The following is a 27,018-nucleotide window of genomic DNA, read 5'->3' as shown; positions in this document are numbered from 1 at the left end:
AATTACATTTTAGGCCTTCCCCTAAACTACCATTTTACTCAGCGTGAATAAAATAATTTACAGCCTAGACTATAGCGACTTATTTCCTGACTTTGCATACCGATTTTCATCAAGATAGGACTACTAATAACAACAATATTTGAAAATTAAATTTTAGGCCTTCCCCTAAACTACCATTTTTCTCAGCGTGAATACAATTATTGATAGCCTAGATTGTAGCAACTTATTCTCCAACTTTGCATACCCATTTTCTTTAAAATACGACCACTAATAACATAAATAGTTGAGAATTCAATTTTAGGCCTTCCCCTAAACTACCATTTCACTCAGCGTGAGTAAAATGATTTATAGCCTAGATAGTAGAGGCTCATCCTCCGACTTCACATACCGATTTTCATTAGACCACTAATAACATAAATAGTTGAGAATTCAATTTTAGGCCTTCCCCTAAACTACCATTTCACTCAGCGTGAGCAAAATGATTTATAGCCTAGATTGTAGAGGCTCATCCCCCGACTTCACATACCGATTTTCATTAAATTCTCTTCAACCGTTTTCTCGTGATGCGTGTACAGACAGACAGACAGACAGACAGACAGACAGACAGACAGACAGACAGACAGACAGACAGACAGACAGACAGACAGACAGACAGACAGACAGACAGACAGACAGACATTACGTAAAAGTAAAAAATGCATTTTCTTGTTACTATGGACATGACTGATACAGAAATACCATTATTTTCAAATTCTGAGCAATGTACAGACAAAACTCTTATTTTATATATATAGATATTATCGCGTGTTGATGAGAACTCCTTAGGAGAAGAAAAGAAAATGATACTCACTCAGGAAGATCAAGGACGTACATAATGAAGTGTGCTTGATAATTATCAACGACAGGTAAAACAGGACTCAGAGTGTACAGCTTAGAGGACAGGTTGTCCGCCTCTGTGGTGTAGTGGTTAGTGTGATTAGCTGCCACCCCCACAGGACGCAGAGTCTGAAGCTCCCTCGCTGAGTCCGAGGAAAAAACCGACCCTGGAGGGTAAAAAAGCAGAAGAAGAAGAGGACGCGTTTGGTTCACTAATTACGTGATAGCCGAGTGGCTTCTCACCGAGATGGCCACTATTCGTATTCCAACCAACACAGGCAAAGTGGAAAAAAAGAAGAGAGAGAGAAGAAGGATAAGACAAGAAGAACACGAAGTCACCTTCGATCTCAGTGCTGTAGTGGTTAGTTTAATTATCTGCCACCCCTGGAGGTCCGGGTTCGATTCGCGGCTCTGCCACGAGATTTTTTGAAAAGTGGTACGAGGGCTGGAACGGGATCCACTCAGCCTCGGGAGATCAACTGAGTAGAGGGGGGTTCAATTTCCACCCGAGCCATCCTCGAAGTTGTTTTCCGTACTTTTCCACCTCCAGTCAAATGTCGGGATGGTACCAAACTTAAGGCCACGGCCGTTTCCTTCCCTCTTCCTTGTCTATCCCTTCCAATCTTCCCATCCCCAAAAAGGCCCCTGTTCAGCACAGCAGGTGAGGCCGCCTGGACGAGGTACTGGTCCTCCTTCCCATTTTTATCCCCCGACCCAAAGTCTCACAATCCAGGACACTGCCCTTGATGTGTTAGAGGTGTGATTCCTCGCAGAGTCCGAGGGAAATACGCCGCCGGGGCGGCAAACGGATTAAAAAAGAAAGAAAGAAAGGCACATATCAGCGTTGAGATTCCACATTAAACTAGAGGTCCCAATATCGAGTGTACTATACCTGAGAAGATGTATAGGAGTAGATAAATACTGCTTGTTTTAATTTGATAAAGTGCTGTTCGAACTCTCGTCCACGGAAGTAGCCTGCGACATAAATACCGGCTTAGACCGTTCGGCCGGTGGCGTGCCAGATGCGACCGTGTCGCATGCGACACGTGCCACTAGCGACCGCATAATCTGTAACCGTGCCGGATGCGACCGGCGTTGACAAGCAAATTGTCATTTAATAAGTTGTGTCATCACCCAAGGTAAGGTAAGCTAAACGAACTGCAATGCCATTTCAATAAGTCCTATAAGCCGCTACTGCCCCTACTTTACACAACACTTCAGGGGGAAACTCGTTTTACAACACGAAACATGGTGATGCGTTTACGTCTTACCCCACCGGGCGAGTTGGCCATGCGGTCAGAGGCGCGCGGCCCTGAGCTTGCATCCGGTAGATAGTGGGTTCGAATCCCACTGTCGGCAGCCCTGAAGACAGTTTTCCGTGGTTACCCATTTTCTCACCAGGCAAATGCTGGGGCTGTACTTTTATTAAGACCAGGGCCACTTCCTTCCCATTCCTAGCCCTTTGCTATTCCATCATCACCTTAAGACCTGTCTGTGTCGGTGCGACGTAATGCCACTAGTACCAGGAGTGTCCGAGGACGTGTTCGGCTTGCCTGGTGCAGGTCTTTCTACTTGACTCCAGTGGGCGGCCTGCGGGTCTGGATGCGGGATTATGATAATGAAGTAGGGAGAGATGAAACCCGGTTTTGGCACGTAGCTTACTCCTGTCGAATAATACCAAGAGGTCTGCTCAATGCTTTACGTCGTCATCCGACGGCCGAATCACCATCAACAGCATCATATCCCCTCATTTGAATACTGCGACAAGGTTTGGATTTGAATCCAGGCTTTTGGCATGCAATTTTTCTTTCTTTCTTTGTTTCTTTCTTTCTTAATCTGTTTACCCTCCAGGGTTGGCTTTTCCCTCGGACTTAGCGAGGGATCCCACCTCTACCGCCTCAAGGGCAGTGTCCTGGAGATTCAGACATCGGGTCGGGGGATACAACTGGGGAGAATGACCAGTACCTCGTCCAGGCGGCCTCACCTGCTATGCTGAACAGGGGCATTGGTGGGGGATGGGAAGATTGGAAGGGATAGACAAGGAAGAGGGAAGGAAGCGGCCGTGGCCTTAAGTTAGGTTGCCTGGAGGAGAAGTGGGAAACCACGGAAAACCACTTCCAGGAAAGCTGAGGTGGAAATCGAACCCACCTCTACTCAGTTGACCTCCCGAGGCTGAGTGGACCTCGTTCCAGCCCTCATATCACTTTTCAAATTTCGTGGCAGAGCCGGGAATCGAACCCGGACCTCCGGAGGTGGCAGCTAATCACACTAACCACTACACCACACAGGCGGACTGAATCTAGTGATTAGAAATTGTCTACTCCAACTTTCCTATCCTGCCGGCCAACATTCTGATGGTGAATTATTTATTCTTCCAGGCTAAGTGACTCAGACAGCTCAGACGGTTGAGATGCTGGTCTTCCGACGCCAACTTGGCAGGTTAATCCTGGCTCAGTCCGGTGGTATTTGAACGTGCTCAGATACGTCAGATTTGTGTCGATAGATTTACTGGCACGTATTATAAGTCCTGCGGGACTCAATTCCGACACCTCAGCGTCTCCTTAAACCATAAAAGTAGTTACTGGGTCGTAAAGCCAGCAACATTATTGTATTTTTCTTTCAACCAACCGTTGCAACGGCAACCTGCTAACCACGGCGTCAGACCTTTATTTTAGAAAAGACCAAGTTAGCTACTTATAAGCAATCTGCCCCTTGGTGACAGCCCTTAATCCAGATCAATTGTAACTGATTGATGGGTCGCATGCGGCACGATGCTTATCGACTCGGTCGCTATTGCCACGATATTGGCCTGGTCGCATCCGGCACGATCGCATCTGGCACGTAACCCTTCGGCCATCCTGACTTGACAGTATCGCTGCGTCTCTCTCTGCTTTCCCTGAACCAGACTTCACGGCCAGCTGCCAGCATGTCTCAAGAAGTGAAGTATTACCGATAGAGGAGAATAATTCGGTGTTTCTTTTCTGACCACAAGAAAAAACTATCGTCAGAAGTGGGATTCGAGCACACGCCCACAGAACTGGACTGCGACCTGAACGCAGCGCCTTAGACCGCTCGGCGATCCTGACTTGTGTTGTTGTTGTTGTTGTTGCTGTTGTTCTCCGCTTTCTCTACACAGACCCAACGACTTGTTCGCGTAATAAGCTACAAGTCAAGTATTGTGATGAATTCGGAGTGGAGTAATTCAGTTTCCGGTATCCAAGAAGAATGGCGATGTTAGAAGTCGACGGCGCCCCAAACACAGCACATTAGACCGCTCGGCTATCCTGACTTCCACTGTTTCTGCTCTCCGCTTTCTCAAAGCAGACCCAACGGCTTGTTCGGGTAATAAGCTGCAAGTCAGGTATTGATGATGAATTAAGAATGGGGTATTTCAGTTTTCGGGGAACCAGGATACTACGACAGCCTTCTTACCTCAGTGGAAGAGCACTGTTGTTGTAAACCATTGGTCGTGATTTCCGACTTCACAGGACGCAAGGCTAATTTTCTTGAACTCTTCATTGAAACGACTTTTTCCCGTAAAAAGCAACAAGTCAACTATTGGTGATGAATTCAGAGTGGAATAATAGTTTCCGGAATCCAAGAAAGTATAGCATGTCAGAAGTGGGATTCGAGCACACGCCCACAGAAGTGGACTGCGACCTTAACGCAGCGCCTTAGACCGCTCGGCCATCCTCACTTGTGTGCTTGTTGGTCTCCGCTTTATCTAAGCAGACCCAACGGCTTGTTCGCGAAATAAGCTACAAGACAAGTATTGCTGAAGAATTCAGAGTGGAGTAATTCAGTTTCCGGTATCCAAGAAAAGAGACTATGTAAAAAATGGTAATCGAACCCACGCGAACAGTGGAGGACTGCGATCTTAACGTAGCGCCTTAGAACGCACGGCCATTCTGACTTGTGTTGTTGGAGCCGTACGCTTTCTCAAAAGACCCAAGCACTTGTTCGCATAATAAGGTACATGTCAAGAATTGGTGTAGAATTCAGAGTGGAGTACTTTAGTTTCCCGTATCCTGGAAACAGGCGATGTCATATGTGGGATTCGAACCCACGTCCACAGAAGTGGACTGCGACCTGAACGCAGCGCCTTAGACAGCTCGACCATCCAGACTTGTGCTATTATTGTTGCCTCTCCGCTATATCTAAGCAGATCTAACGACTTGTTCGCGTAATAAGCTACAAGTCAAATATTGGTGATGAATTCAGAGTGGAATAGTATTGTTTGCGGAATCCAAGAAAATAGAGTATGTCAGAAGTGGGATTCGAACCCACGCCCACAGAAGTGGACTGCGACCTTCACGAAGCGCCTTACACCGCTCGGCCATACTGCCTAGTGTTTCTGCTGCTCACCGCTTTCTCAAAGCAGACCCAACGGCTTGGTCGCGTAATAAACTACAAGACAAGTATTGCTGAAGAATTCAGTTTCCGGTATCCAAGAAAAACAGAGATGTCAGAAGTGGGATTCGATCCCACACCCACAGAAGTCACCTGCGACCTGAATGCCGCGCCTTATACCGCTCGGTCATCCTGAATTCTATTGCACCTGCTCTCCGCTTTCTCTAAGCAGACCCAACGACTTGTTCGCGTAATAAGTTACGAGTGAAGTATTGGTGATGAATTCAGTGTGGAGTAATTCAGTTTCCGGAATACAGAAAAAAACACCATCCCAGAAGTGGGATTCGAACCCACGCCTACAGGAGTGTACCACGACCGGCACGCAGCGCCTTAAGTGCGCTCGGGCATTCTGAGTTGTGTTCTTGATGCTCTCCGCTTTCTCTAAGCAGACGCAACGACTTATTCGCGTAATAAGCTACAACTCAATAATTGGTGATGAATTTACAGTGGAGTAATTCCATTTCGTCCGCCTCTGTGGTGTAGTGGTTAGTGTGATTAGCTGCCACCCCCGGAGGTCCGGTTTCGATTCGCGGCTCTGCCACGAAATTTGGAAAGTGGTACGAGGGCTGGAACGGGGGACCACTCAGCCTCGGGAGGTCAACTGAGTAGAGGTGGGTTCGATTCCCACCTCAGCCCCATCCTGGAAATGGTTTTCCGTGGTTTCCCACTTCTCCTCCAGGCGAATGCCGGGATGGTACCTAAGTTAAGGCCACGGCCGCTTCCTTCCCTCTTCCTTGTCTATCCCTTCCAATCTGCCCATCCCCCTGCGAGGCCCTGTCCAGCATAGCAGGTGAGGCCGCCTGGGCGAGGTACTGGTCATCCTCCCCAGTTGTATCCCCTACCCAGAGTCTGAAGCTCCAGAACACTGCCCTTGAGGTGGTAGAGGTGGGATCCCTCGGGAGGTCAACTGAGTAGAGGTGGGTTCGATTCCCACCTCAGCCCCATCCTGGAAATGGTTTTCCGTGGTTTCCCACTTCTCCTCCAGGCGAATGCCGGGATGGTACCTAAGTTAAGGCCACGGCCGCTTCCTTCCCTCTTCCTTGTCTATCCCTTCCAATCTGCCCATCCCCCTGCAAGGCCCTGTCCAGCATAGCAGGTGAGGCCGCCGGGGCGAGGTACTGGTCATCCTCCCCAGTTGTATCCCCTACCCAGAGTCTGAAGCTCCAGAACACTGCCCTTGAGGTGGTAGAGGTGGGATCCCTCGCTGAGTCGGAGGGAAAAACCGACCCTGGAGGGTAGACATATTAAGAAAGAGAGAAATGTCAACATGCCTAATTTTCAGTAACAGCGAATTGTGTATTGTGTTCTGCCCTCAGTCCTAAGGCTGGTTGGATCCTCAATAGCTCTGCCATCAGCAGTCATAGATGGCATCACTGAAGAGTCATACTAGGGAAGTGAGGTAGTTTCCCGTTGCTTTCCTCACCGAGCTAGACCAGCTAGTTAGCGGCGCGATTTATCTTCATGCTTGCTTTCGGGAGATGGTGGGTCGAATCCCAGTATCAGCAGCGCTGAAAATGGTTTTGCGTGGTTTCCAATTTCACATCAGGTAAATTCTGGAGATATGCAGTACCGGCCAAAAGTTTAGGACCATGTAAAGAAATCACGAAATGTCATCTAGAGCCTAAATTTGTGCCTCTGGACCTCTGTGATTTTATTTCTAAGCTCTCACATATAATAGGACACATGTTGCGTGATTTCATTGAGTTGTCCACCCCTGTGGTGTAGTGGTTAGCGTGATTAGCTGCCACCCCCGGACGCCCGGGTTCGATACCCGGCTCTGGCACGAAATTTGAAAAGTGGTACGAGGGATGGAACGGGGCCCACGCAGCCTCGGGAGGTCAACAGAGTAGAGGGGGTTTGATTCCCACCTCAGCCATCCTCGAAGTGGTTTTCCGTGATTTCCCACTTCTCCTCCAGGCAAATGCGGGGATGGTACCTAACTTAAGGCCACGGCCGCTTCCTTCCCTCTTCCTTGTCTATCCCTTCCAATCTTCCCATCCCCCGACAAGGCCCCTGTTCAGCATAGCAGGTGAGGCTGCCTGGGTGAGGCGCTTTCCTCCTCCCCAGTTGTACACCCGACGCAATGTCCGAGTGTAAAGCCAACCCTGGAGGGTAAACAGATCAAGAAGAAGAAATATACTACACTGTCTACAAGTCATAACATCTTTACTAACACTCTCCAATAAACTTTACCCCGAAGTGGAAGTACAAATGATGAACATGGAATTTAGCACGTGGTCCTGGGATCGAGCGATTTTGAACTGAGTTTGCTTTAAATTGAACTAAAACATGTTTTGATTTATTAATATGGAAGAATCTATGCCATAATCCAACTATTCACGGCAAATAGCCAACAAATACACTCATAGACTTGGACAACTGTCAGTAACTTCACATAAGGATAATTTCATTCTCACATTAACAAATTCTAGATTCCGGAGTTCAACTGCAAGGCTTACTATTATCAAAAGGCTCTGCTAATTTGCTAATGAATCTCTGACACTCAAATGCCGAATATTCGTCTAATATATCACAATATCGCTAAACACGTGTCAGAATTCCGTTATCTGAGGACTAATTATAACAACCATTAAATAATCAACTGATCCAAGAAGTCAACTCAGAAAGATTCACAATATCAATTACTGTAATCCATTACAGTATCTCACATAAAACACGTGGTCAGAAATAACGCAAAGTATCACACACTGTGATAGTACATATATCACACCCCCGAATTATATGTAGAAGTTAGAGATATCATTGTCAATATTCGATTTTTTATTATTATTATTATTATTAATATTATTATCAGTATTTCATTTGTATATTTTGCCATTTATATTTGTAAGCTGGAAGATATCCACATATGTAGGTATGAGTAATTTGTTTTGCACGAGTGGGAAAACATTGCTTTAATAACTCTGGTAATTTGGATGAGTCATGTGGCTACCCCAGTGTTTGTTGTGATGTACTTGTGTCGGGAAGTTCTATTAGTCATGTATATATCCCAGTCTGAGGAGATAAGCTTGTTGTGGTACTAGGAAAATTTGCATGACTCATGTGATATACCCGAGCGTTTGTTATTGTCTTGAGACCAAGTATGAGTTCAGGGCAGGCTCTTGACAAGAGGTGCACTCATGATTGGCTGGCAAGCACCAATCCAGACGTATCATCTGAGATGAGGGGGATGTTGATGTCTATAAAGGTTGATCATACGGCGGCAACCAAGGGAGATTGTAAAGGAACGAGAAGGAAGACAACTACAACCAGTGACACTGTATAGGAGAACCACTCGGTATGAAGGAACGACAACTGACACACTGTACGGGAAGGAAGTGGTGCTGATACACGGTACTCGAGTGACACGGCTGCAATGGACTGGACTTCAAACGTTCGTGGAGCGTAGTCTTGTTATGTTCGTGGAAAGTGGCTGATCAACAAATTGTGGAGGGCATATGCATTAAGTGTTGTAGTATTTGTGGAGGTCTGGCCTTGTATGTTGGTGAAAGCTATCTCAGACATTCCATAATTTATGTTGAGGATCGACAGACGTGTGTATATATCTTTACAACAAGTGTTAAAATATATGAACACAGTATTACAAGGTGCAGTATCTGTGTGATGTGATAACTGCCGATTATGAGAATCAGTAAGTCGAATTGATATAGATACAGTGAAGGGTATTTATCTTCATACATGTACATTGTTCATCGGACTATCTACAAATGGTAGTTAGTTCTCGCTTTCGTTTTCCCACTGTTTTCATTGTTGTTGTTGTTGTTGTTGTTGTAAATATGGAGTCTTCCAGCAATATTTTATGTGTGTATTATATGTATAATTTTGTGTGTTGATGAGGTGCTCATGCACGGATTTTGTTAAGAATATAGTTAGCTATTTTAGAATCAGTGGAGTTATTGATGAACCTAGGTGCAGTTCCTACCTATTTAGTCGTTTTGAGGAGGTTAGGTAAGGCCTGCAGCAGATGTACCAGTACGCAGCATTATGTACACGCCCTGGGATATAAAGTTTATCATGCTCTATCAAAATTCGAGGAATCCATTCTGGTGAACTCTGGTGCCCATACTACGGACATTTCGATTAAATATTTTATTAATTTATTTCAAGTATTTTATGAAGATTTTGATTTATGTTCATTATTTATATTTTATTATTATTATTATTATTATTATTATTATTATTATTATTATTATTATTATTATTATTATTATTATTATTATTATTATTATTTATTTGGTAGTCATCAAATTAGTTACAACACATGGAATAAACTTTAATTTGTTGAAATCGATAGCGAAGATCCAATCTAACATTCGTTATCATACACTTTTACTAAAGCACTCCTAAATTGAATGATTACCTAACATCTGAATTAACATCTCGATGACACTGGGTTCCATCACCAAGAGGCGTGACTGTAAACTCCAAATATTGCCGAAATATAACTCACAAATGAAAAATATTACTCTATTAGATTCAGATTACACATGCCAATTCTCAAATAGCATATCATTCTTTAAATGTTTAACGATGACCAATATAACACACGGATAAACTATCAATTATTCACCACTGTCATAAGAGCGTAACACGTGGTCAGGAAAACCGTATGACTAAAATATCCAATGTTGAAAATCCATATTTCGACACAATTTATATAGAGAAGTAATTAATAGAAGAAATATAAAGGAAATAAAAGCAAGCAAGTAATTAACTAAAAGACCACACCACAAAAGTAAGGAAAAATACAACTACATAGAAGAGATATCGAGTATAAGATGTAATGGACTTAATTGAGACTGCAGACTTCATGATGAATGATGAAAGTCATCCTTAATTGATATGTTTAAGGCAGGTGTCCCTGCATTTCTCTTCCGTTGGCGACGGTCTGATTATACAGCAGCTCATAATGGAATGAATGTTGACTACTGCGATGAAATTCATTCTCGTATTCAGATGACTGTAGAGGCCCTCTTCACACGGGAGCAGTTCCGTAGTGATGCACTGAAACTTGTACAAGAAAATTAGAAGTAATCCTGGATGCAATTTCTTTCAATATCATGAAACGATACGTACTTTCTCACAAGTGACTAATAACATTCAATGTATGTTGGTTTAGTAACTTTATGTTTGAATCCTGTAAGCGAGCACACATGCATAAGCTCCTGTCGGGCGTCGAATATGTCGCTTCACTGTCCACTGCGACGGCCAGAGTTACTTGCGACTGTCTGAATCATTGTTCTTCTTCTTCTTCTTCTTCTTCTTCGAAATGTATTGAGCTCTGCTGAATAGCCATTACCAAGCCATTACACTTGTTGGTGCTTATCTTCAAAGTCTGAATCAGAATTAGAGTGAGCGCTTGCACTACCCTTGCTTAAGTAGAGCACATTCCACCAATTACCAGAAGTACAGGTTCAATTCAGGTATTGAAGTATTGTATTATTGTCTGATTTAATCCTAAATACACTCGTGAATTGTCATAAAATCAGCCACAAATTATCTTCTAAATGTTGTAATTGAGACACGACTTCATTACCACATCATCATCATGAGTCGTGTAACTCATTGCTGAGCATCATGACCCCATTTGACTTCATAGAGTATTCTTGATTAAGCGGCGCCAACTTTGACGATGTTCAGCTTCTCTTAAAGCCTGCTGAAGAGTCAGACCGGTGGTACGCAGAACTTGTTCAATCCACCTGTTCGATGTCCTTCCTCGCGGTCTTCTGCCCACAACTTTGCCTTCCATGATACACTTCTCCAGATTTTCACTATCCCGTCTTACAATATGTCCGAAGAATTGGACGATTCTCCTTGTGACGCGAGAGGAGAGACGTTCGGAGATATTTCAGTTCTTGAATAATAGATGCATTAGTTATTTTTCCGTCCAAGGTACACGGAGCATCCTTCTCCAACACCACATCTGAAAGGCGTCGATACGGTACTTATCTCTTGCCTAGAGAGTCCAGGTCTCGGAGCCATAAAGGAAGACAGAGAATACAAGAGAATCAACTGGTCTAATCTTTGTACTCTTTGTGATTGCTCTGCTCTGCCATATTTTTGTGAGTTTGCTCAGGGCAACGCGCCATAAGGTGATATGTCTCCTAATCTTTTTGTCAGAAATCCCAGTATCACAGATGGTCGACCCAAGGTATATAAAAATTATTTACCATTTCCAGTTCCCTTAATCGACCTGTCAGCTGGATCTGTGCCGCTCTGTCAATTATCATTAGTTTGGACTTGCTGAGGTTGATCTCTAGCCCATATTCTAAACTTTCATCTTTTACCATTGCTAGTAATTCTGCAAGTTCATCTTCACTGCTGGCAAGGAGAGTGGTGTCATCAGCAAAGGGCAGGTTACTGATTTTTCGTCCCCCAATTGAGATGCCTCCAGTCCAGTCATTGAGGGCTTTCTTCATCACATATTCAGCATAGATGGTATATAGAATGGGTGATAATATGCAGCCCAGTCGTACACCGTGCAAAATACTGAACAATTCTGAAATGTCGCCATCTACATATAGTTGGAATGTTGTTTCCATACAGACTTTTCAGTAATGATATTAGATGTTGTGGAATGCCAAATTCACCAAGAACCTGCCATAGTTTATTCCAGACAACACAATCAAAATCTTTATTGTAGTCAAGGAAGCATATTAGCACAGGAACACAGAACTGACGAGATTTTGCAATTATTTGCCTCATATTAAAAATCTGTTCCCGTGTTCCTTTTCCTGCAACAAATCCTGTTTGCTCAATGGATATGTGAGGTGCTCGTTTATGATATACAATAAAATCTTACTTGAGTGAGATATCAGATAAATTGTACGATAGTCGGAACACTTCCTGACTGACCCTTTCTTGTGCAAGGGGATTAAGATAGAGCTTGTCCAATCTTTTGGCGATTCTCTCGTCGTCCATATCCTATTACACAATGAGTGCATCACGTACCTGCCTCCATTACTGCATATATGATCTAATTTCACATTGACACGTTCATTCCTAATTACTGCAGATAGCGCTGTTAACTTTCCTTCGATGACACTGTTCCACTGCCCTTTTCATTTATCAGGTGAGTCAGCTGTTAGGGGTGCATAGTTTTATTATCTTCTTATGTGCCGTCCGGTCTGCCTCCTCTCAAGTGATAAAAATAACTGTACCAATAAAACAAATGGAACCTCGCTTGTCGTGATCAAGGCACACGTGTCACGCCGACAAAGACAGAGACACACTCGGGCGATCCTGGCTCCCAAACCAACCTCAGAAGAAGAAGTAAGGACCCTAATTGGTCTACTCTTATTAGCTGGTGTAAACAAATCAGGCTCTCAAAACATGGTTGATTTGTGGGATACTACTGAGTTTAGTGTTTAAATTTTCCACACAACCATGTTTAACAACCGATTCCACTTATTGTAGACGAGACATACACTGGCACCAAAACGTATTGACACAGCCATCTTTTCGCGTGTAATGCCATTGTATAAATACTAGGAACATTATGTCTATAGCATTAACCCTTATTCAGTAAAGGAAATAATTTGTATATTAAACTATTTTCCCAACACAACTGAAACACATGTAATCAATTAAATTTGGGGGTTTTCCTGCTCAAGAAAGTATTGGCACACTGTACGACGTACCAGTTTCGTGCAATCCAAGTTAACAAACAGTTCAGTCGCAGTGTACGGGTCATTCACTTGTCACGATGAGTCCGAAAGGGGAAGGACCGTTCCGTGTCGTTCTGCGACAAGGTGGTTTTCTTGCATTTGCAGGGTAAAAGTTGCCGTAAAATTGGTAAAGAACTTTCGATTAATTATACAACAGTGAGGGCAATCATCAAGAAGCTTCAAGAGACTGGTACAACAGAAAATAAACGCAGATCTGGACGTCCAAGAGTTCTTACATGTAGGGAGCGTCGAAGCATACTGTAGTTTGTCTTGCACTAAAAGAGCCTTTTAAAAGTGCAGGGTGTATTGTATCGGACATCCAGTCAACGTCCAACAAACAGGTCAGTGTTCAAACCGTTAGGAATGTTTTGAAAGCAGCTGATATTCATGGGAGATCTTCCAGGCAGAAACCATTTATTTCGGAAGTTAACCTAAGGAAACACTCGCAGTTCGCCAAAGATTATATCTATAAATCGATTTAATTTTGGAATTGCGTGATATTTTCTGACGAATCCAAGTTTAACTTGTTTGAATCTGACGGAAATGTCAAAGTGTGGAGCAAACCAAATACAGAGCTCCAATCACAACATGTCCTACTTACAGAAAAGCATGGGGTAGTTAGCATAATGGTTTGGGGTTGCATGGCAGCTTCTGGTGTTGGTGACTTGGCAATTATTGAAGATGCCATTGCTCATCGTAAATATGTCAATGTGTTGCGAGGCCACTTACTTAGCAGTGCACAGAAACTGGGTCTGGATGGTGTCTTTTGCTTTCAAGAAGATAACGACCCGAAACATACGTCTCTGCGAACACGGGAGTGGTTATTATAGAATGCATCAAGAAGAGTTTTCACTCCACCACATAGCCCTGATCTTAACCCGATAGAGCACCTTTGGGCTCACTTGGAGACAAAAGTTCATTAAATGTCGTTCGACAGGAAAGCGAGAGTTTCAGACGGTGTTGTTGGAGTAATGGTCGAAGATCTCACGAGAGATTATTCGCAACTTGATTCACTCCATGGCAAGACGCGTACAAGCTGTCATCAATGCCAACGGTATGCACACAGGCTACTAGACTTGAGTTACGTGAATTACAGAGGCTTCACTTTCATTTGTGTGTAGGTGTGCCAATACTTTTTAGATGTGTAGAGCAACTGATTTTGTTTTGTAAACTATTATTTTTATTGAGAGGAACCAGTTATACTCGATTAACCTTATGTTCAGCACTGTGCATTTCAATAAATAATACAGTGTCTTGGCATCACCTTTATTTGTGTGGAATGCATATATAATGGCAGGTGTGCCAATACCTTTTGGTCCCAGTGTAAATTCTTTTTGGTAAAGTGTCTCAGATTTGATGATGTCCGAGACCGAGATGATCGACGTCAAATTGGGAAATTGGCTGCAGTTAGGGAAATGCTGAAAACAATTCTAGAAAGCTACTCAGTTGGACAGTACGTCACTACTGATGGGCAATTAGTAAAATTTAGAGGACGTTGCTCATTCAGACAGTACTTGCGTTATAATCCCGGAAAGTATCGCACTTGCTGATGCCCGAACATTCTACGTATTGAACATGGAAATATCTTATCTTAATCTGTTTACCCTCCAGGGTTGGCTTTTCCCTCGGACTCAGCGAGGGATCCCACCTCTACAGCCTCAAGGGCAGTGTCCTGGACCTTCAGATTTTGGGTCGGGGATACAACTGGGGAGAATGACCAGTACCTCGCCCAGGCGGCCTCACCTGCTATGCTGAACAGGGGCCTAGTGGGGAAGATTGGATGGGACAGGCAAGGAAGAGGGAAGGAAGCGGCCGTGGCCTTAAGTGAGGTACCATCCCGGCATTTGCCTGGAGGAGAAGTGGGAAACCACGGAAAACCACTTCCAGGATGGCTGAGGTGGGAATCGAACCCACCTCTACTCAGTTGACCTCCCGAGGCTGAGTGGACCCCGTTCCAGCCCTCGTACCACTTTTCAAATTTCGTGGCAGAGCCGGGAATCGAACCCGGACCTCCGGGGGTGGCAGCTAATCACGCTAACCACTACACCACAGAGGCGACGAAAATGGAAATATACTCAGGGAAACAGCCCGATGGGCCACTTCAACTGTCCAGCCACCCTACAGATGTTGTTATGAGATTATTAGAGCCGCTTTTTGGTACAGGTCGCTATCTTACATGTGACAACTGGTATACAAGATTTCCACTGGCATCTGATTGGCGAAAAGGAATAGCATGTGGTATCGGAAGTAATCAAAGGAATGCGGAAATCCCGAACATTCCTTAAAAATGATTAATCCGATCAGGTTACTATGTAAAGATTTCACTTGCAGCCTGGTGGATTCAAATCTCACTTCCGACAAGAGATTTTTACCTTCAACTGTGAGTAAATCCTATTGTAGAATCAACGCGCACCGTCTTCTAGAAACGATCTGCGTAGCGTCAACCATAAGTCAGGATGGCCGAGCGGTCTAAGGCGCTGCGTTCAGGTCGCAGTACACGTCTGTGGGCGTGGGTTCGAATCCCACTCCTGACAGGAGATTTTTACCTTAATTTGATAATAAAATCGCACTGTAAAATTAACGCACGACGTCTCTGAGATGCGATATGCTTTGTGTCACGCATCAGTCAGGATGTCCCTGCGGTTAGGGGCGCGCAGCTGTGGGCTTTCATCCCGGAGATAGTGGGTTGGGACCCCACTATTAGCAGCCCTGAAGATGGATTTCCGTGGTTTCCCATTTTCACACCAGGAAAATGCTGAAGCTGTACCTTAATTAAAACCACGGCCGCTTCCTTCCAACTCCTAGGCCTTACAAATCCCATCGTTGCCATACGACCTACCTGTGTCGGTGCGACGTAAATTGTAAAAAATAATAATAATAAAAAAGGAAATGTCCCCCTCTGTGGTGTAGAGGTTAGCGTGATTAGTTGCCACCACCCCTCTGGAGGCTCGGGCTCGATCCCCGGCTCTGGCACGAAATTTGAAAAAATGGTACGAGGGCTGGAACGGAGTCTACTCAGCCTCGGGAGGTCAACTGAGTAGAGGTGATTTCAGGCCACGGCCGTTTCTTTCCCTCTTCCTTGTCTATCCCTTCCAATCTTCCCAACCCCCCACCCTCGCGTTCAGCATAGCAGGTGAGGCCGCCCGGGCGAGGTACTTGTCCTCCACCTCAGTTCTTTCCCCGACCCAAAGTCTCACGCTCCAGGACACTGCCCTTGAGGCAGTAGAGATGGGATCCCTCTCTGAGTCCGAGGGAAGCACTAACCCTGGAGGGTAAACCGATTAAGAAAGAAAGAAAGAAAGATAGATAGATAGGTCTTACGGCGACGATGGGATAGGAAAGGCCTAGGAGTTGGAAGGAAGCGGCCGTGGCCTTAAAATAAGGTACAACCCCAGCTGGCGTGAAAATAGGCAACCACGGAAAACAATTTTCAGGGCTGCCGACAGTAGGATTTGAACCGACTATCTCCCTGATGCAAGCTCACAGCCGCGTGTCCCTAACCGCACGGCCAACTCGCCCGGTATTTGAAAATGTAATCGGAATTGTGTGAAATGGTTTGCTGTTTGTGCCAGCCGAAACAGCGTGCCCACTTGTAACTGGCAGCTCTCTCATCAAAAGGTGGGTCTGTCGTGTAGCCTCGCACAAAGTTTACGCGGCAGTAGGATGAGAAAGACACGGTCATCAGGTACACACTGGTGAGTTCTTTCACTTGAAAAGCTATTGTCACTTGCAACTATAACTTTTTCGGCACACGCGGATGACAGTCTTTTATGACAAATGTTTCGCCCGAGTTGTTTTCTTTCTGCTTATAAAACCTATAAACGTTGTACAATAAATTTAGTTTTCCCTTCTGCGAAGTAATGAATCCCATGTTATGCACTGCTCGATGACACCAAGCAGAATGACTGAGTAAAGATCAGTGTTATACTTGGAGAATTAGGTCTGTGGTAGGGTGATAACTCCTGTTAACAATACATGGGATATCCCATTCTAAAAGTGGGTGGACAAACATGGGTTGTTGTTCTTCTTCTTCTCAATCTGTTTACCCTCCAGGCTCGGATTTTACCTCTGACTCAGCCAGGGATCCCACCTTTACCGCCTCAAGGGCAGTGTCCTGGAGCTTGAGACTCTGGGTCAGGGAATAAAACTGTGGAGGATGACCAGTACCTAGCCCAGGCGGGATGGGAAGATTGGAAGGGATAGACAAGGAAGAGGGAAGGAAGCGGCCGTGGCCTTAAGTTAAGTACCTTTTTTTTTTTTTTGCTAGGGGCTTTACGTCGCACCGACACAGATAGGTCTTATGGCAACGATGGGATAGGAAAGGCCTAGGAGTTGGAAGGAAGCGGCCGTGGCCTTAATTAAGGTACAGCCCCAGCATTTGCCTGGTGTGAAAATGGGAAAATGCCTGAAAGAGAAGTGGGAAACCACGGGAAAAAACTTCCAGGATGGCTGAGATGGGAATCGAACCCATCTCTACTCAGTTGACCTCCTGAGGCTGAGTGGACCTCGTACCACTTTTCAAATTTCGTGGCAGAGCCGGGAATCGAACCCGGGCCTCCAGGGGTGGCAGCTGATCACACTAACCACTACACCACAGAGGCGGACATTATTTGTATTACAGAGGGTTATTCCAAACTTAGATCGCCGTAGTGCAGAATTTCTCTCGTCAATAAGAGTACGGTGGTTATTTCTGAAAAAAACGTGGGTTTCCCGACCTCTTCCAATAATAGCCTTCCCTTGCTGCCACTCACAACAATCAACAAGACTTTTGAAATATTTAGCCAGTTCTGAGAACCCAGCAGTCAGCGAAGATGCGATAACAAAGACATCCTCCTTATCTAAACTTTAAATACTAAAGACTCGAGCATGTTTATAACTCTCGGCAGTCAGTGTAGATAGGTAGGCCTACGTTTGACGGTTGAGTTGTAAATAGTAGTAAATTATTTGGTCCTCGGAACAAGATTATTTTTTAATAATGTGTCGGTCAACGTGTTTTGGTTACTATAATTGGAATATGCATTTCTTGTGTGTGTGTTCGTACCATACACAGTAAAATCATTGTTTCAATTCCTTTGGATTTGAAAACTAAGTTGTGTAACTTATTATTATTATTATTAAAATCATCATCATCATTGTCGTTGCTGTTCATTGTAATAATATACAACATTGTACTACGAAATAAATATGTTACTTTCCTTATTAGGAAACGTGGGACCCATTTTTAATTATTGCAGTGGGGGGGGGGGTGCGAACTTCTTAGCGCCGCTACTGTTGAGACTCATTAGAATGTTAAATTAGGTACTAGTTTGCACTCGTGAGTTTTGATACTATTCTCTATTAATTTTTGCCCGAGAGTTTTGAGACGTAACCCTGGTAGAAAAGGCAGTATCTCTCAAAATGTCTGTTCTGCCTAGACTGCCTGTCGGTAGATCTGCATCTCAAGGAAGGCTGTGAATTTAGGTTTTACAGTGGATACCCAGCACTGAAACAATATTGCGACCGTAAAAGCCTTTATCAGAACAAACGAGGCTTTTGTACTACAGTTCGTATCTTTCTGGAAGGAAATGAGTAAGTGTAGTCGACCAAAGATCAGCAAGGCGAGGCTTCACCTTTGCCCTGCCTGGCGTGATGCGAAGTTAGTCGGTCAATGGACAGCTCAAGAGACCTTGGGTGTTGGATGACATTCCTTCTGTTATCTAGTGCTGAGATACTCTTATTTCCAGGGTGCGGCTCATGTAGATGTCATTGTTTGCCACTCTTCTTATTGTTGACAAACAGTTAGCTAGCCACACATCTACCTTCGTTTGATTACTTCATAACACCACAAGTTACAAGCCGTAACAAATCAATTCAAAACTAACCGCTCTCTAACCTTAATGTTGTTTACCTGACCAGGCATAGAAGCGTATCGCGAAATAAGGAACTTTGCTCAGAACTGGAGTGGACAGCTTGCGACATGCCACGTACCACTTCAATGTTGTTGTTGTTGTTGTTGTTGTTGTTGTTGTTGTTGTTGTTGTTGTTGTTGTTGTTGTTTGTGTCATCAGCCCATAGACTGGCTTGATGCAGCTTTCCATGCCACTCTATCGACTCTATGCCACAAAGTTCTCCTCTCACCAATTCGATTCAGTATCTCTTCGTTCGTGATTCGATCTATCCATCTCACCTTCAGCATTCTTCTGTAACACCACATTTCAAAAGCTTCTATTTTCTTTCTTTCTCAGCGAGTTATCGCCCATGTTTCACTTCTAGACAATGCCACGCTCTATACGAAAGTCTTTAAAAAAATATATATTTCAAATTCCTATATCAATGTTCGACGTGAGCAAATTTATTTTCTTAAGAAAGGCGTTGTCCGCCTCTGTGGTGTAGTGGTTAGTGTGATTAGCTGCCACCCCCGGAGGCTCGGATTTGATTCCCGGCTCTGCCACGAAATTTGAAAAGTGGTACGGGGGCTGGAACGGGGTCCACTCAGCCTCGGAAGGTCAACTGAGTAGAGATGGGTTCGATTCCCACCTCAGCCATCCTGGAAGTGGTTTTCCGTGGTTTCTCACTTCTCCTCCAGGCAAATGCCGGGATGGTACCTAACTTAAGGCCACGGCTGCTTCCTTCCCTCTTCCTTGTCTATCCCTTCCAATCTTCCCATCCCCCACCAAGGCCCCTGTTCAGTATAGCAGGTGAAGCCGCCTGGGCGAGGTACTTGTCATCCTCCCCAGCTGTATCCCCTGAACCAGAGTCTGAAGCTCCAGGACACTGCCCTTGAGGCGGTAGAGATGGGATCCCTCGCTGAGTCCGAGGGAAAAACCGACCCTGGAGGGTAAAAGATTAAGAAGAAGAAGACAGGCGTTTCTTGCTTGAGCTAACCTGCATTTTATGTCCTCCTTAATTCTGCCATCGTTAGTTATTTTACTACCCAAGTAACAATATTCATCCACTTCCTTTAAGACTTCATTTCCTAATCTAATATTTCCTGCGTCCGACTCGTTGGCTGAATGGTCAGCGTACTGGCCTTCGGTTCAGAGGGTCCCGGGTTCGATTCCCGGCTGGGTCGGGGATTTTAACCTTCATTGGTTAATTCCAGTGGCCCGGGGGCTGGGTGTTTGTGCTGTCCCCAACATCCCTGCAACTCACACACCACACATAACACTATCCTCCACCACAATAACACGCAGTTACCTACACATGGCAGATGCCGCCCACCCTCATCGGAGCGTCTGCCTTACAAGGGCTGCACTCGGCTAGAAATAGCCACACGAAATTAAATTAAATTATATTTCCTGCATCACCTGATTTCGTACGACATATTTATTTTCATCTTATACTCCTCACCCAAGACTCCGTCCATACCATTCAGCAATTTCTCCAGATCTGCAGTCTCAGATAAAATAACAATATCATCAGCAAATCTCAGGGTTTTGATTGTGATTCCCTTTCCAATTTTTTCCTTGATTTCCTTTACTGCCTATTCTATATAAACATTGAAAAGGAGGGGCACAAACTTCAGCGTTGCCTCACCCCTGTCTGGATTTATGCTTCTTTTTCATAGCCCTCGATTCTTAACACTGCAGACTGATTTTTATATAGATTGTAGCTAATTCTTCTTTCTCGGTACCTGATCCCGATCACTTTCTGAATCTCAAATAGCTTGTTCCAATCAACACTTCAATGTAGATAGAAAAATTATATTTTAATCGAAACAGACTAGTACTACTATTAAAATTATTAAAATACAAATTGCTTGCAAAGAACATGTTATCCCATTACTTATTATTGTATATTAGCATACAAATGAGAATTGTCACGGGCAAGCTCGATGACAGAATTCTTGGGTCCAGGGGCAACTGACGGGTCCGGGCCCCTAATTTCCGATACACCTCCCCACCCCACCCCCCTCACTTAATTTAGACCAAAACTGCGAACTTGAAGGTTATTTTATAACCAAGACTTGCCTGATTATCAGCCCCTGGCAGCGGAGTTTGCACTAAAAATTGGTGTAATGATGGTATAAAATTGGTGCAAACGTGGTGTATTTGTGGCGCTAATTTGGTGCAAAAGCGGCAATGGGTGCATCGATTTAACATAATTAAAAATTGCACCACATATTTCTTCACATTAATTTACACCATTTTGACGCCAACAAAGTTGGTGCAAGAGAAGTGACATTTTACACTACAGTTACAAAAAAATGGAATACATTAGTCAGACAATTTCTGCAATTTATCTTTCAACCTTCGTTATTGTCAACACCACTGTTGAACAAAACTTGCTTCACAAATGCTCCAAAGATACACCAAAGATTTGTTTGCATTTTTGGAATCACCTTGGTGTCATTTTAGTGCAAAATTGGTGCAGTTTTCTTCGTATATAGCCCACAAGTATAATGGTTCAAAATTGGTGGAAAGTTGGTGTATCTTTCGAAGCAAGCATTGTGATACATTTGTGGAGTAACCGTTGTGCCACATTGTTGCAAAATTAGTGTATATTCTTTCGCATTTACCCCGAAAGATTTAGTACAAAATTGGTATAAAATTGCCAACAACAACAACAACAACACTAACGTCATACTTCTCTGCGGCACATTGACACACGCTCTACCTTGGTTTGTTTTTCACTGTTTAAACCACAAAAGATTGCATTCTTATTGGCATTAAAATTTATTTAAACTGTATATTTTGTTTTAATCCATTTTTTAATCCCGGGCTCCTGTCCCCGTTTGTCGCCGGCCCTGGTCACGGCATTGCTTGAATGGATTCAGCATGCCGGCGTGTTTTATTTACGGCCTTTTTCTATTTAACCTTTGGTCATTTGTAATTTTTCGGCCGTGTAGTATGAGCTTCTGCTCCAGCTTTTCTGGATCCTTCCGATCCTAAATTTGGTGTAGTTATTTCCTCCGGTATTAAAGGTAGCGAGTGTCACGTAGTGTAAAGCTGTTAAGCTTGAAGTGTAATAAGGGGTAACCTGATGTGGAATCTTGCCTTGTTCGGCCATTGAAACTTGAAAAGTGAAGTTCAGGGTTCGAAAACCCTCTGTTAAGTAACTTGTTTTGGAAGCGTTAGCTTCTTTAATTACACCAAAGTTAAATATTCAATTTCCCTCTGTATGGCAATTCATTAGTGGAGGCACAAACCTTCGGAACATACCAAAGATATTCTAAAACAAGCAAGTCTTGTGTTTTAAAATGGGAGCTACTTCTCCAAGGTTAATGATTGTTAAATTATTAAGTTCTGGTTCTGATTAAACCTTTCTGTTGTTGTTGTTGTTGCATTTTGAAAAGAGAGTAGAATCAAACCAAACAAAAAAGAAAAAGATTACTTTCGGAATACATACTAAATTTAAAATTGTGTGTGGTCTTTGATCAGATGGCTAAGCCTTTACACTTCACCTCTTCTACTTCGACGGAAATCCCTGTAATAATAATATGTATGTTGGGTATTCAGCCCGAAGGCTGGTTTGATCCTCCACAGTTCCACCAACAGCCGTCATAGATAGCCAAGGCGTCACTGAAGAGGCATACTAGGGAAATCAGAAGTGAGGTAGTTTCACGTTGCTTTCTTCACCGAGCAGAAGTTGCTATTACATATCAGTCTGCCAAGCCCACTGAAATGCATACACTAACCGACCCTATGAGCCATTTTCACACCATTCACAGCAGGGACTGGCTGCATCAGGAATGGTATTACTAGCATCACTCATACCTCAGTGGCATTCATATTGCCAAAGCCAAAAATGAGACTGAGACAGGACAATGAAAGTAAAAAAATATTCTAGCCTACACCAGAAGACATAGTGCACTGTAAACATTACATCTCGCCAGCAAAGGCATTAATCATAATAAAGTCCGCCTCTGTGGTGTAGTGGTTAGCGTGATTAGCTGCCACCCCCGGAAGCCCGGGTTGGATTCCCGGCTCTGCTACGAAATTTGAAAAGTGGTACGAGGGCTGGAACGGGGTCCACTTAGCCTCTGGAAGTCAAGTGAGTAGAGATGGGTTCGATTCTTGCCTCAGCCATCCTCGAAGTGGTTTTCCGTGGTTTCCCACTTCTCCTCCAGGCAAATGCCGCGATGGTACCTAACTTAAGGCTACGGCCGCTTCCTTTCCTCTTCCCTCTCTATCCCTTCCAAACTTCCCCCCCCCCCCCCACGGAAAACCGCCTGGGCGAGGTACTGGCCATTCTCCCCAGTTATATCCCCCGACCCAAAGTCTCACGCTCCAGGACACTGCCCTTGAGGCGGTAGAAGTGGATTCCCTCGCTGAGTGCGAGGAAAAAACCACCCCTGGAAGGGAGAAAGATTAAGAAAGAAAGAAAGAAAGAAGAAATGAAGGAAGGAAGGAATGAAGGAAGGAACGAACGAAGGAAGATGATAATAATAATAATAATAATAATAATAATAATAATAATAATAATAATCATAATAATAATAATAATAATAATAATAATAATAATAATTCCTTTCAATTGTCATTGGTCTGATTCGAAAATCGTCTTTTAAACTAGATACTAGTTAATTGGTTCGAATTAACTTATCTTATTTAAACCTTCTTAAATGACAATAGGCCGTGACGGAACTCGATTCTCCAACCCTAAGCATGGTAGGTGAGAATATCTAGCTGCCCAGTCAGTAGCACAATGGGTCTTATGAGGATATGGTCATCTGTGAACTCCAATGTGAGTTGAGACCTCTTTAATAATCATGTTCTTTAATTACCATAATTGATGTAACCTTTTAATTTCCCCTCAGTAAAGTCGCCCGCCTATAACTAACGTGTACAACATACTGTAGGTACTTATACAACTCATTCACTTGCACCAAGTTTAACAATGAACCCCCCTATCTATTACTCACACAGTTCTCGGGTTATCGAACCAACTGAAGTACCGCTAAGTCACGAGCGATATTCCCCTATACAAATGCTAGGGATTCCGCGGTGCACCAAGTTAAACAAGACCCTCCCCGGAGTAGATTTCAATGTATTAGAGAGTTAAGTAAGGGGATCTAGTGCTCTTTAGTACATTGGCCTACAATTTATAGCCATATAAGTGTATCAGTCAGCCTCTGTGGTGTAGTGGTTAGTGTGATTAGCTGCGACCCCCGGAGACCGGGTTCGATTACCGGCTCTGCCACGAAATTTGAAAAGAGGTACGAGGGCTGGAACGGGGTCCACTCAGCCTCAGGAGGTCAAATGAGTAGATGGGGGTTCGATTCCTTCCTCAGCCATCCTGGAAGTGGTTTTCCGTGGTTTCCCACTTCTCCAGGCAAATGCTGGGATGGTAACTAACTTAATGCCACGGCCGCTTCCTTCCCTCTTCCTTGTCTATCCCTTCCAATCTTTCCATCCCCTGACAAGGCCCCTGTTCAGCAGAGCAGGTGAGGCCGCCTGGGCGAGGTACTGGTCGTACTGGTCCTTCTCCCCAGTTGTATCCTACGACTCAAAGTCTCACACTCCAGGACACTGCACTTGAGGTGGTAGAGCTGGGACCCCTCGCCGAATCCGAGGGAAAAACCGACCCTGGAGGGTAAACCGATTAAGAAAGAAAGAAGAAGTGTATCAGAAAACATTAACCTTAACGGGCCAAAATATTGAATATTTACATTTTCCTTTCTTAGTTATTTGTTTTACGTCGCACCGACTGAGACATGTCTTATGACGACGATGGGATAGGGCAGGGGTAGCACTGGAAGAGGAAGCGACCGTAGACAGGTATTGCCCGAGTATTTGCTGGTCTGAAAATGGGAAACCACGGTAAACTATCTTCAAGGCTACCGACAATGGGGTTCGAGCCCACTATCTCCCTAATACAAGCTTATAACTCTACGACTCGAACCTCGTAGCCACATCCCTCGCGAATTTTACATTTTTCCTTATAGAATATACTTTAGTTTTTTAATCTTGTGAAAGAAATGTTTCTTTCCACTACTTCAAAATATAAATTTGAAAATGTAATACAGACAATACGAGCAAATCTCACAATGAAAGGTCATAAAATAGAGCAAGTGTCCTTCAAATACTTGGGCACCATGCTGAACGACCAATGTGATTCCAAACGAGAAATAGAATTTAGACTTGAGCAGGCCAGGAAACAATTCATTACCATGAAGAAATTCTTTGTAAGGTCAGAGCTGAGTCAGCAGCTATGAATCCGCATGATCCGCTGCTACATATTCCCTATTCTCCTATACGGATATGATCCAAGCACTGAAAAACGTAGAGACGCCTTTGAAATGTATCTGAACCCCCGTCTCTCGCGCATACCTTGGATACAGAAACTTTCAAATGCCGAGATCCTCCATCGGATGAAAAAGAAAAAAGAACTGTTCCATATTATAAAATAGAGGGGGAAAAATACTTAGGGCGTGTTATGAGGGACGAGCGGTATCAGTTATTGCAGTTAATTATTGAAGGAAAGATACAAGGGAAACGGTCCATTGGTAGACGGAGAAATTCATAGCTAAAGGGCATTCGAATATGGCACAGATACATCAGAAGAAGCTTTTCGTGTTGCATTGTCAATCGTGGATCGCCAACCTCCGTGCGGAGACGGCGTCTTAATAATAATAATAATAATAATAATAATAATAATAATGGTTTTACGTCGCGCTAACTACTTTTGACGATTTTCAGAGACGCCGAGGTGCCAAAATTTTTGCACATTTTAAATTATAATTTAAAAGCTAGTCATCCTCTGCGGTGTAGTGATTAATGTGAGCTGCCAAACCCGGAAGCCCGGGTTCGATTCCGGCTCTGTCAAATAAATTGAAAAGTGGTACGACGGCTGGAACGGGGACCACTCAGCCTCGGGAGGTCAACTGAGTAGAGGTGAGTTCGATTACCACCTCAGCCATCCTCGAAGTGGTTCTCCGTTGTTTCCTACTTCTCCTCCAGGCAAATGCCGGGATGGTACCTACGCTAAAGCAGCAGCCGTTTCCTTCCCTCTTCCTTGTCTATCCCTTCCAATTTTCTTCCCTCCCCCCACAAAGCCCCTGTTCAGCATAGCAGGTGATGACGCCTGGGCGAGGTACTAGCCATTCTCCCTAGTTGTATCCCCCGAACCAATGCCTCATGCTCCAGGACACTGCCCTTGAGGTGGTCGACGTGGGATCCCTTGCTGAGTCCAAGAGGAAAACCAACCCTGGAAGTTAAACAGATTAAGAAAGAAGAAAAAGTGGGACTCGAACTCACGCCCACTGACGTGGACTGCGACCTAAATGCAGCGCTTTAGACCGCTCGGCCGTCCTGACTACAGCATTCCGCAACGCAGATCGCATCTCAGAGACGTCGCGCACTAATTTACACTGCGATTTCGTTGTCAAATGAACTTAAGAATCTCCTGTAAGAACTGGTGCTCGAACACACGCCCACAGGCTTAGAATGCGACCCGATCGCAGGGCCTTAAACCGCTCGGCCATCCTGATCGACGCTTAACACAACGCAATTCGCATCTCAGAGACGTCGCGCTGTGATTTTACAGTGTGATTTTATTAACAATTTAAGGTAAAAATCTGCTGTGAGAGGCGGGGTTCGTTACCACATCACAGAAGTGTGCTGCCACACGAATGCAGCGCCTTAGACCGCTCGGCCATCCTAACTGACGCTTAGCACAACGCAGAACGCAAGTCAGCGACGTCGCGCGTTGATTTTACAGTGCAATTTTATTCACAATTTAAGATAAAAATCTGTCCGCCTCTGTGGTGTAGTGGTTAGTGTGATTAGCTGCCACCCCTTGAGGTCCGGGTTCGATTCCCAGTTCTGCCACCAAATTTGACAAGTGGTACGTGGGCTGGAACGGGGTCCACTCAGCCTCGGGAGGTCAAATGAGTAGAGGTGGGTTCGATTCCCAACTCAGCCATCCTGGAAGTGGTTTTTCGAGGTTTCCCACTTCTCCTCCAGGCAAATGCCGGGATGGTAATTAACTTAAGGCCACGGCCACTTCCTTCCCTCTTCCTTGTCTACCCCTTCCAATCTTCCCTTCCCCGCAAGGCCCCCTGTTCAGCATAGCAGGTGAGGCCGCCTGGGCGAGGTACTGGTCATTCTCCACAGTTCTATCC

General features: G+C 44.3%; 1 long non-coding RNA gene and 1 other non-coding gene across 2 annotated transcripts in view; both read left to right on the top strand.

Annotated features, from left to right (window-relative positions):
* The window catches only part of LOC137500531 (uncharacterized), a 71,120-nt gene that overhangs the window by 7,991 nt on the left and 36,111 nt on the right, over nt 1-27,018 (top strand). The gene's annotated exons all lie outside the window — the stretch shown is intronic.
* On the top strand, nt 15,425-15,508 carry TRNAL-CAG (transfer RNA leucine (anticodon CAG)). The gene has a single exon. It is a non-coding gene; the product is annotated as a tRNA-Leu (tRNA).

This window comes from Anabrus simplex, chromosome 4, assembly GCF_040414725.1.
Source record: "Anabrus simplex isolate iqAnaSimp1 chromosome 4, ASM4041472v1, whole genome shotgun sequence".
Taxonomy (NCBI): Eukaryota; Metazoa; Arthropoda; class Insecta; order Orthoptera; family Tettigoniidae; genus Anabrus; species Anabrus simplex.
This window is presented reverse-complemented; position numbering and strand designations above follow the sequence as displayed.